Here is an 11,554-nt window from a genome sequence, read left to right as displayed (position 1 = left end):
AGCGCTGGGGGGCAGGAGCCCCGTGGCTCATGCTGGATCATGGCCCTCATGTGAAGGATAAACATAATCCATTTTACACCACTGTCAAAAGCTGGCCCACTTTGACCTTATGTACATGTAGCATGCAGTAATTAGAATTTTTCCCTGCATAATTTGCATGGATGAGGTAAGTAAAATACCAATTAATTGTCATCTCTCAACACAGGAGTAGCATGCCTTAGAGATTTCCAGATTTATGGATGACAGGACTGTTACATGTGACCTCCGGCAGAGAAATAATGTTGAATTTTTGTCATACTTTTTTCATCCAGTTTCTTTGTTTTAAGTAATTGAGTCCCCATATAATTGAGCCACCCAGGCTGTATTCATCATGGTCCTTGTCCTTAAACAAATCCTCAGGGAGCAATAGACAGCCTCTGCCTCCCATGCCATGGTGCTGGTATAATGCTGCTATTCACTGTGCCACATTTAAGGGTTCGTTAGCGCTTCCATCATAAATCAGTGGACAGATCTCCAGCTAATATGGATGGGCATAGCTGCACAAAGCTGGAGGAGTCCCATGCTTCAGCCCGCAGTTTCCATGGCCACAGCTGGCAGCGCCTGCGGGATTTTGGCTTGGCCATGTGGGGAAGATGCTTTAGCCAGGGGAAAGAGTGAGTGTGCACTGTACTTTTATAATTTCTAATTTTGCAACTCCTTTGGAAGCAGGAGAGCTGCTTTAGCAAAGCTTTTTCCTGTGGACAGGCCTGGGAAGCCAGGTTTTGGGTGGGTTTTTAAATTCTCTTTGCAAACTGGTGAAGAAACTGGCATGATATTAAATGAAAACCCAGCTCCAACCCTGCTCTTCTCCATGTAGAGAAAGTGCTTGGCAAGGGTCTGGGCTGCACACCATGCTGCTGCCTGGGGAGGACGTGCCCACCGGAGCTGTCCTGAAGCCATCCTGAAGCTGCCCACAGCGATGAGCAGTGGTCCTTGGACTACAGCAGCAGTAGGTTGTGCCCATGAGTTGCTCAGCACCTTGTTTGAGGTGATGGAATCATACATGTTTGCTGGCCAGGGTGCAGGGCACGTCCCCACGGTGCTCCACAGCCAGGGGATGTGAGCAGGTCTGGGCCAAGAGAAGACTTTAAAACAGAGGTTGGTCAGGAGCCAGCTGGTGTCTGCCAGAATACATTTTACTTGTGACATTCCCTTTTTGTCTTTCTTCCTCTTTTTCTTGTTTCCTTTTTGGATACATTCTGGGGGCAATTCCCCCTGGTCTCCAGCCATGTGGGAGGCGTGCAGTGTGTGTGCAGCAGAAAGGACGGCGTGCTCCCTGCAGCAAGCCTCGTTGCTTGGGACGGTGAGGGTTTCTACAGCAGCATTTACGCAGCAACATGCTGTGAACACATGTTTAAATGAGGCAAGGGCAAAAATATTTGGATGCTACAATTTTCCTTCAGAAACTGCAGCTTTATTGAAATTGAAATGTTTCACAGTATAATGACAACAATGCTGGCATTTTTTGCTCGTGGGAGTTGTTGAAGTGAATAATCTTGGCTTACTTGTTTTATCCTCTTTGAAATACTTTGTGTCAGTATTTTCAAAATCTTGTGTTTCAGTAAACATAGACTCAGTCACTGCATAGGTAATGTTATATTGCTTTGAGTGTGCAATGACACACCGATTTGGAGCTATGAGAATGGAAATTTGATGCATCAAAAAGAAAAAGAAATGGGAGATTTTCTTCTGCAGCAAGTCCTAAGGATGAACTTACCATTCCAGTTCAGCCTGGTCACAAACCGGGAGTGCTGGAGTTTCTTGGAGGAGGATCCCCTTTTCTGACCACTGGTAATTTAAAAATACTTGTATACAGGGCAAGTAGGAATCCAGTGGCAGAGCCTTAAAATCCTGCTCCAACTCTCCTGGCACACCCAGAAGGCTTCATGTGAGGAGGGTGGGCACCCCCAGTAGAGAGGAGGTTAATTTAAACTATATCCAGGATGTTTCCACTCTTCTCAGGGGTATACGTGAGTGTGTTTAGTAATTCTCTTCTGAGAGCAAGCTCTGGCAGTATCAGCCTCAAAGCGGAAACCTTGACAAAATTAATCAGGACTGGTACATGGACTGACACAGTTTGTTTTACTAAGTCCCACTCCCTTCACCAAGATAAAAGTGTAATACTGGAAGCACTTAACAGCACCTATGTTCAGTTAATTCCCTGTGCTGGCAATAAAGACTTGCACTGCAGCAATCACATGAGGCTGAGACCTGTGAAAGAGGAGCTAGAAGGAGAAACGCTGTAATTTGGAAATGGCAGGAAGAAAATATACTTGAGTAAAAAATGATTTTGCAGGGGAGTGAACAGAATAGGATGAGAGAGAACCAAGAATGGTGAAAAGGCTTTGGTCATTGGTCTCCAGTCGTTGTTGAATGAGTGTGAAGCCACAGTGTAGAGGTGTGAGCTGGTGTCTCCACGGGAAGGCAGGACCATGGTCTTGGTGTGCAGGTCAGGGGGAGCAGCTGTTGGCCTCAGCAGAGCTGCTCCCCATGGCCCCTGTGCCCACTGTGCCCTTGCTCCAGTGCTCTGGCTCCTCTGCACCAGGCAGCCCCCCTTCCTCCTCCCCAGCTGGAGTGGGACCTGGTGCAAATGAGTGATCCCTGGTCTCTGGGGCAGTCCCGAGTGCCATACCCCATAGCTCCCATGGAAGGGGAGATAGCCAAGCTGTAGTCCTCCAGAGTGGTCAACAGAAGCATGAACAGAAGAAGTCAGTTCCCTGTTGCAGTTCTGCAGCATCTTCCTGCTCTCCTGGTGGGCCCACATCCAGCCCTGTACAGCCTTCGCTGCCTGGGGTGGTTCATCTCGCCCCAACTGTGGCTGAGGTAAGGAGGGACCCTGGGTTTAGAGGGGTGTGCTGGGAAGGGGCTGCAAACCCTGGCTGCGTGCATAGTGTGTGGCTCAGTGTCTGCAGTGTGTGTCCCCATCTCAGAGACAGAAGAGGAGGTAGAAAGAGGGGCATCTTTTTAGTTTTTTTGCCACTGCATCGAAAATGCTACAGCACAGGGATGTGCATGGGGCATACATGGGCACAAGCACACACATGCTGGGGATCCCTCCATCACTGTCAGCACATCCTGGCGCCGCCAGCCAAGACCCAGCTTAGTCCAAAGAGTAGGTAACAGCAACAGCCAAACAAAGAAAAACAGTTCCATTTTGTGCTGGCTCATTGCAATAACTTCTTCACCATTTTTGCTGGTTGCGTTCAGCTGGTCGCTGCTCGCAACAGATTTCACTGGATGTGGTGCCCCTGCTCCTGCCCGGACATGGTCCCTGTGCGGTGGTTGGCAGCATTGGCTCCTTGAGGACACCTGCACCCTCATGGTGCTGCAGCTGTGGGTGCCAGCACCGTGTCATGCAAGGGTAGGGCTTGGAGCCGGTCAGTTAGGATTAGATTCAGTTCTTCTGTGGGTTTCTGTGAAAAGATTAGAGAACAAGTAGGCACCAGAAATGACTGTGTCAAGAAATAAATTGATGATAGTATGAATTAGAAAGCAAACATGACAGAAGGACAGACAAGTCTGTTCTGGATGGGGATATGGTGACAGCAAGGAAGAGTGAATGCTTTGTGATGTGATGTTTTCATTTTTCACTTTAACTACAAGCTTTTTTGATTTCACTGCTGGAAAGTGAACTGGAAAAATCAAACTAAAGAGAAGTGTAAGGTCTTTGGAAAGCATGAGAGAAATATTGGGCTTTGGTAGCTGCACTGAGTCAGAAGAGCAGCAGAGGAAGAGGGACAGGGAAAAGCAAAGGCCTTGACTCCCAAAAGATGCCCTTTACTCCAAAACCTTGGGAAACATTGCATCTGGCCCTGGTGGACCCACATGTTGCTCCACAGGTCAGGGTGAGATTTTTTCGTGCCACTAGATAACTTCCCTGGACTTCTCACTCCTCTGCCTGAGCTGAGCTGCTGTGAGCAGGTGCTGGTGCCAGTGCCAGCAGGGACTGGGGTCTCTGCTGGTGATCACATCTGGGAGTTGCCCACCACCATCCTTGCTCCCCATCAACCTCCTGGAGCTGCAGGAGGTGAGGACAGCAGTTCCACCTGGCTCTTCGCTGTCCTGTGGGGTGTTTTACCCAAGGTGCTGCCTGCCCTGCAGCAGGAGATTGTTCCCATGGACTCCAGCAGTGGCCATGCAGTGACACAGACTGAAAAACTGGGCACCCCCAAGAGTGCTCCCTCTGTTCGCTGGCTACAGCAATGAGTGTTCACTGTCTTTTTGAAGATTTCCAGTGTTCTCCATGAAAAATTGTTCCTGAGGGTGTGGCTTGTTCACCTGATATCACTTACCAGGCGGAGGATCATCCATCCAGCCCAGGGCAGTGGTTGTAGTGTCTTCAGCAGATAACGCAAGGCCATCAGATCTGCACTTATGCAAATTTAATTTGGATCATTAACCTTTGAAGGTATCTGCCTTTGCCCCCATTGATTGTGGCTTAAAATACTTGCCTTTTAATTGATAAACCTAGTTGGGATGAGGTCCTGCTGAAAAGTCTTGCAAACATCCTTGCAAATGCTTTGCCTGGCCAGTGATTTCATGGTCTGTCTTGAGTTACTCTTGTGTATGGTATGACTATGCTGCTACACAACTGGGACCAGAGCCCTGAAGCTTGGTTTGTCTTCTTTAAACCCAGCCCTTTGCAGCAAGTTTGTATGATGTTAAAGCTGGGATGTCTAGGCTGCTGAGGATGGCACAGAGGACAACAGAACCCCCACTCCGTGTACATCTCCAGTGCTGCCGCAGCACTGACTCATGCAGAAGTCACATTCCCATAGCCAAACCCAAGCTCAGGACACAAGCAGCCTAGAAGAAAGAGATGAGCTTTCCAGCACCTTGAGATGGGTGCTGGAGGACCAATGGAAGGGTGGAAGAGCCCATCCTTGCAGGAGGTGTTTCAGTTGGTGTGATTGTCTCCTCTTGGGCAGCACAGCTTATCTCACCAACCATGGAAATCACACCAGGCAGCTCACTGAGTCTGGTTAGGGGCCTTGTGTGTTGCTATTGTACCACCACTGGCTAACACCATTGGTTAACACCATTGGTCTATGGGCTTCTTCTTAGAGGCTGGTGATGAAATTCTGACTCTGTGCTTGGGCTTTTGAACCAGCAGCCTTTTAGTAAACACTTGAGTTGTTTTGGGGTGAACAGCAAAGCCTTCAGCTGGAGGCTGTGCAAGATGAGGGGAGGCCAGGAGGTTCTCCAGCTCCCCAGGAGAGGCTGCTTGGCTCAGGGGTAAGCAGGTGACAGCACCACAGGGCACATTGGCTGGGTGCTTCTCCTTGCTCCAGAGGTTGTTGCTGCGGCCATGGTGGTGGAACTGCTGGGGCACTGCTGTCATCAACCCATGCCCAGATGTTGGGCAGCTGCCAGACCTGCTGAAGCAGGGTTTGCTAGAGTCTGGGGTGGTAAGCAAATGTCTGGAAACACCCCTTTGGCTTTGCTGCCACTGACGCTTTGCCTGAGTGAGGCACTACCTTCTCCTGGAGGGGCCAGCTACTTTCCCCACTGAAGCTGTGGAAGTTACCCTCTCTGTGACAAGACATGTCCCTGGCCATGAAGACCCTCAACCATGGCTGCTGTCCCAGGTAGCGTAAAGGCAGGGTGTTCAGAATGGGCAGCAGCTCTTGGGGGTGTCACTTGTGAAACTGGACCCTATGGCCCAGCCTGCTCCAGAGCCATTCCTCACCCTGGCTCTGTCGCTTGTCCAAACCTGCCTGGGGTTCTCAGACACGTGTGTCTGTGTGCCACTCTTCCCAAGTGGCTTCTTCCACATTGTGGCATGCCTCATGCATGTGAATCTTCTGGTGACTTGGAGACCAACCTGGTAGCACCTGAAAAATTCTTTGGTCAACTCTTTTCTTACTCCAAATCAGTGTTAGTTTCCACTGCACTTGGACGGTATTTAATAGCTGGTGCTGTCTGAAGAGACTGGTATCTCTCCAGGTACATCTGAAGTTAAAGACTCTTCTTTCTCCAAGCAAACGGTCCAGGTTCCAGGTGATACATTGGTGACCACCCAATCTAGTGGTGCTTAAACCTGAAAGGCAGAAAGTCATTGCCAAGATTTTTCAGGCCTTGACTTGGTAGATGAGTGCTTTGGCATTCATCAACCTGAAAAGTTTTTAAGTCTAGCCAGCATAGTTCATTCAGGTGTGTAGCACATGTACTCAGTCAAAAACCAGAGAATACATTTGATCAGTTTGAAGCTGAAGTGTCCATTTCAAAAGCTGTGATATGGGGTATCTGATACTTCCTTGGGTGAGGCATTATTCACTGAAGGTAGTTGTAAGCTACTTTCTGACTTCAGATCAGTTACCAAGCGAAAGGGAAACTCACCAACATTTTCTGAAGAAAATTTCTCCACTCAACAAATGTCTCAGATGCCCAGGGACTTCCCCTGGCCAGGCAGATATTGGTGCCATGTGGTGATTCCAAAGCAGATCTGGAATCTAGCACAAACTTGGTGGCTCTTTCTCGAGCTCCAAGGTCGCTACCAGAGCTAAGCAAAATCCAGGAGGTTACTCTCTGATGGAAGTAGTTTGAGAAAAAGGGGAATTATTGTTGAGTCCAGCGAAATACGTTGAATACTTAGGGGTTCAACCTCCTTCTTTTCCCAAAAAGATGGAAAAAATACAACAGAGAAGTCAGCACATGGTAATGTGTTGGAGTTGGAACACTTTGACCTTCCATTCTGAAAAGTAATTCACTTTCTTGGTGAAGTAAGTTAAACCAATGTTTTGAGTGGAGGAAGGGAACAGGGTACTCTACAGCTGGCAGAAACACAAAGCAACAGTAGCACCATTCTCATGCAGAATGTATCATTGTGATTTTTACTCTAATTACCCAGCCTGAACTCAGGCTGGAGAGCTCTCTGCCGCCTGTGTTGGCATGCTGCAAGCTGGCACCTTTCCACCTTTGTCTTCCTCATGCTCATCCCTTCTCTCGCAGGCTCCCCATACTACTACAGCGCTGCAGCCCGTGGGGCAGCCCCGCCAGCTGCCGCCACTGCCTACGACCGCCACTGACACCGGAGCCCATGGCCCCAGCCCGGGACAACCGCCACGAGACACCTTGCTGCCACCACTCCAGCCCCACGGCAAGGGCGGGGGAAGTACCCAGTAGGAACATGCTAATTGAAATTCCACCCTTTAAACTTTGTGAACTGATTGGTGTCATATTCTTGAAGCTGGTCATGTTGACTGAGTCTCAAATCAAACAAAGGAACAGGAGGAAGCGGTTCTCCTGATGCTCCGTGTGATCAAAACTGAGCAGTAGCTTTACGTCTTTTGCAGCCGGCTGGCTACTGCTTTAGTGACCTGTGGGTGCCATGACTGTACCTGGGGATAAGGAAGATGTGAGCAGCCCCTTGGGGCGGCTTCCTCTTGCTGCACACTGAAATAGGCTGTGACAGTCAAGGCAATTTTCTTTCTTTCTTTCTTTTTTTCTTTCTTTCTTTCTTTCTTTCTTTCTTTCTTTCTTTCTTTCTTTCTTTCTTTCTTTCTTTCTTTCTTTCTTTCTGTGGCAAAGGAAAAAAATCAGTCTGCTCAATTTTACAATTATACACAAGCACCACTGTAAATACTTGCTTGTTTGTATTACTATAAGAATGACTTAAGCAGCAACATTGTACAAATATGAACTCAAAACACATCTGAAAATGTGTTTTGAAACTGGTGCACTGATTCAAAGAATTCAGTAAGCTTTAAGCAACTTTGAACCAGGTTAACACTCATCGTGACTGTATTTCGGACTGATGTTATTTCTGTATAGAACATTCTATCTGATGGTTGTGTGTGATCATGTTATATGCTGGTATCAAACACATGGGTAACTGAAGACATGGGCAGTTTTGTGACATTTTATTGCTTAATATTAATTTATGTTTATTTGTCATCATAATGAGCACTGAAACAAATTCTCTAGTTTCAAGTTAAGCAGCATCCAAGAAGGAATTCCTAAATAATAGTTGATACCTTATGTACATCTCAATAGGCTGTGTGCTAAAACCCAACTATGAGCACCCTGAGAGGAATGGGGAGAGATACCATGGTGATGATTTTTGTGGAACAGGCGCGTTGGGCGTGGCGTGCTGAGCGTGGTGGTGGCCACACACACTTTCTGAGGCAAACCGGAGGGGAAGCCGCCTGTTTTGGAGGTCTGTGAATTTCAGTAAAGGCATTTCAAATTAAAGCTGCCATAGCCCAGGTGTGTGCCAGGGGTTATTTTGCCTCATGAATTCCATGTTTCTGGCTCCTGCTCAAATAATTACATGTCCTTTGGTGTTTGGCTTCCTGAGGCCAATGAAGAGAGGAGAGCGGCTACAAACAACCCGTGAAATGGCTACACCAACCACTGCCCCTTCAAGGAAGCAAGATCTGCTGATTTACTCTGCAATCCCACTGTGTCCCAGGCTGAGGAGCAGCCAACCTCAGTCATGCCTTGGTGACAGGCCTGACACTGTTCCCTCATCCTGAGGACACCAGAGACACTGCCTGACCCTGCTGAGATGAAGATCTGGCCATGGCTTCCTTACTCGCAACCTGATGATCGCCACCAGCCCGAAACAGCGCAGACACTGCAGAGGGGTGCTGCTGGTGCCTGTGTGTGTCCCAAGGCTGAATAAGGTTTGCTGGTGTTGAACCTGAGATGCATTCCCATGGATGAACAATCAATTGTAAACACTTGCTTCCAGCTGTACAAGCATTTCTGTGAAATGGCAGCTCCTGAGTTAACACTCCTCCTGCTCCTCCTCTCTCTCCACCTCATTGCTTGTGCTGCATTTCTGGTGTCCTTCATGGCCGCTGACCCATTGAGAAGCTCCCTCTCCAACTCCAGTGGCATCTTCTCACACTATGGAAATGCAGCCACCACTTCCAGGTTTCCAGGACAGGTGTGTTCAGTTTCTTAAAAGCCGTGAAGGCACTCAGGTCCCACTCGCTTAACGATGTTTCAGTGAGATGTTTACAGGGCCTGTTGGGAATCTTGGCCAAAGTCCTTCAAACTGTGTCCCTAACCCAGAAGTAAGTTTTGTGACAAACTTACCAGTGAGAAAAGTCCTGCTTGTCGCCTTTCAGAAACTAATAGCTTGTACAGACATGTTTTTAATGGAAGACAAAAAACCAGCATGGACAATTTACACAGGAAACCTTCTGAAGGTTGGTGTCATCTTTGGTGTCATCTCTTTGGTGTCATCTCTTTCTGAGCACCCTGTGATCACTTGCACCCTGTTGACAAAGCTGCAGAGGGTATTTCTGTCTCTGAATGCTGGTTGTGTGGGGACTCTTCACACCTGCCCTGGGCCCAGGTGTGTGTGTTGTCTGCACCCTGAGCACACACCTTCTCTGTGAGCTCAGGAAAGGATGAGGTTGTCTGTGACTTGGCTGAAGAGGAAAGAAATGAGGGTTTGACCACCGGCAGCAAGGGTGTGGGTGATAGCTCTGGAGCAGAGCTGGGCTGAGCTACACCACCTATGGAGACACCACCCGCTCAGTGACCAAGCTGGCCTAAACGAGTCTGTCTGTCTGTCCAGAGAGGGAGCAGCAGCTCCTGTTGATGGCCTGTGGGTCCTTCACTTACCCTCCATACTGCCCTGCAAACACATTTCTTTTATTTGTTTCCTCAGTGGCATGGCTTGTGTGATGTGTGCTAATTCAGATAACACTGAGAAAACCAAAAGCGATACTTCAGCAGATGTTGGCATGCTCCAGCCAGCTGCATCTGCAGTTGGGCTGGGGACTGAGGAAAGGCACGGTGGGTGTATTTCCCCAGAAAGATGCATGGATGGTGCAGGATGAAGTGACCTGAGGTTCTTGGACCTGGCTGGCCCCATGATTTTCATTAGGATTCCCTGAGTGTGGCCCTTAGGCAGAGCCACTTGCCAGGCATGGTGGTGGGCTCCATCCCACCATCCAGGGGTGCACACAGTGACAGTGCAGGTGCACGGGCAGTGAAAAGATCCTGGCTGGAGCTGCAGAGATGAAACCCCAGAATCCCTTCCACACACAAACTGGGTGGCTGCATCCAGCCCACATCCCAAAGCAGGGCAGTGGGGCTTGCTTATATCTACTGGGACTGCTTCCCTACAAGAAAGGCCATTAAGGGCAGGCCCACTGAGTATGGATGCTGTACTTCTGGAAAAGGCTCCTCCTGACATACTTACTGGTTTTGAGAATATTTCACCTAGAGTTTACAAACTGCTTTCCTCAGGAGGTCTGGACTTTTTGTCCATAGTCATCACCGAGGGAATCCTCCTCTTCAGGGAGCAGCTTTGACAGGCGCCACTGGCAGAAAGTTGTCCTCTGGGGATGATGGAGAGTTGTCTGCTGCTGTTCGCTCCTCGGCGGCCCCTTCTCAGCAGCAATGGTCACCACTGCCTGTCCCATTTCACAGGGACAGTCCCTGGTTGAGGTGGAAGCTAGAAGCAAATGACCCTGTGGGGCTGCAAACAGGAGAAAGAGCCACATCAGCACAGGGGTCTGTGATACACTCGTCTGTATGGAGGGTTTTCCAGTAGTATGTGCTCCAGCAATAAATTCATCAAGTACAGGCTGAGAAATGAAATCTGAGAGATGAAGAGAGAAAACACTGCTGCAAGACTAAATCAATGTAGGCCGTGAGCCAGGATTACATGAACCAACCTGTTGGGGAAACCCTCAGTCAAGCTGCGAGAGTGTAACCGTAAAGAAGATGTAAAATGCATTGAGTTTGCTTAGCCTCTATGTTCGAAGGTTCAGTTACAGAGGCATTATTGTTAGGCAGATCCACTGGCTTGCAGAGCTCAGGATGTCTTGGAACCGGATCTGCAGAGCGAAAGCTTCATTTGTTTCCTGTCAAATCACAAAAACGCTCCAGGCTCTGGGAACACAGGGCCAGAGCACCTGTTGATGCAGAGGCACAGAGAGGTCTGAGCGGTGCCCTGATGGACACCAGGACCACAGGCAGCCTCAGCGCTTGAGGCAATTGGAAAGGAGACAGTGAGGGAAGAAACAGCACCAGGGAAAGAAAAGAGGAAAAACAGGAAAAATAAGCTAGCTGAGAGGTGTTTTTTCACAGAAAGTCTGCCTGAGCAGGGAGGGATGGTCAGTGGAGTTCACTGCAGGGGGTGCTGGGGCACCCGTCCCGCTCTGGGCTCCCCGTGGGGCCGCAGTGCCAGGCAGCACTGTGGCCCCACTCTGCCCACACCAGCAGCCACTAGTAGTTCATAAACACTCTGCTGTGCTCGATCTTAACTGATGGAGTTGTATTCCTTTTCTTATTTTCTTTAATTTACCTATTCTGCATGTCCTTCACCACGAAGGAGAGAGGAAGCCATGTTACGGTGTCGCTTATTTCCAACCATGAGTACCCAGAGCTTTGAAGAGTCGTGGCCCTTAGCAGAGTTAATGTGTGTGGCTGCAGCCGCCAGCGACACGGCTGCCACCGAGTGTCCTCCTGGTGCTGTGCTCTGTCCTGCATGTGTGTGGCCATGTCTGTGCCATCACCACACGTGAGGCCATGGCCACCGCACAGCATT

Source organism: Caloenas nicobarica, chromosome Z (genome assembly GCF_036013445.1).
Source record: "Caloenas nicobarica isolate bCalNic1 chromosome Z, bCalNic1.hap1, whole genome shotgun sequence".
Lineage (NCBI taxonomy): Eukaryota > Metazoa > Chordata > Aves > Columbiformes > Columbidae > Caloenas > Caloenas nicobarica.
Note: the sequence above shows the minus strand (reverse complement) of the source record.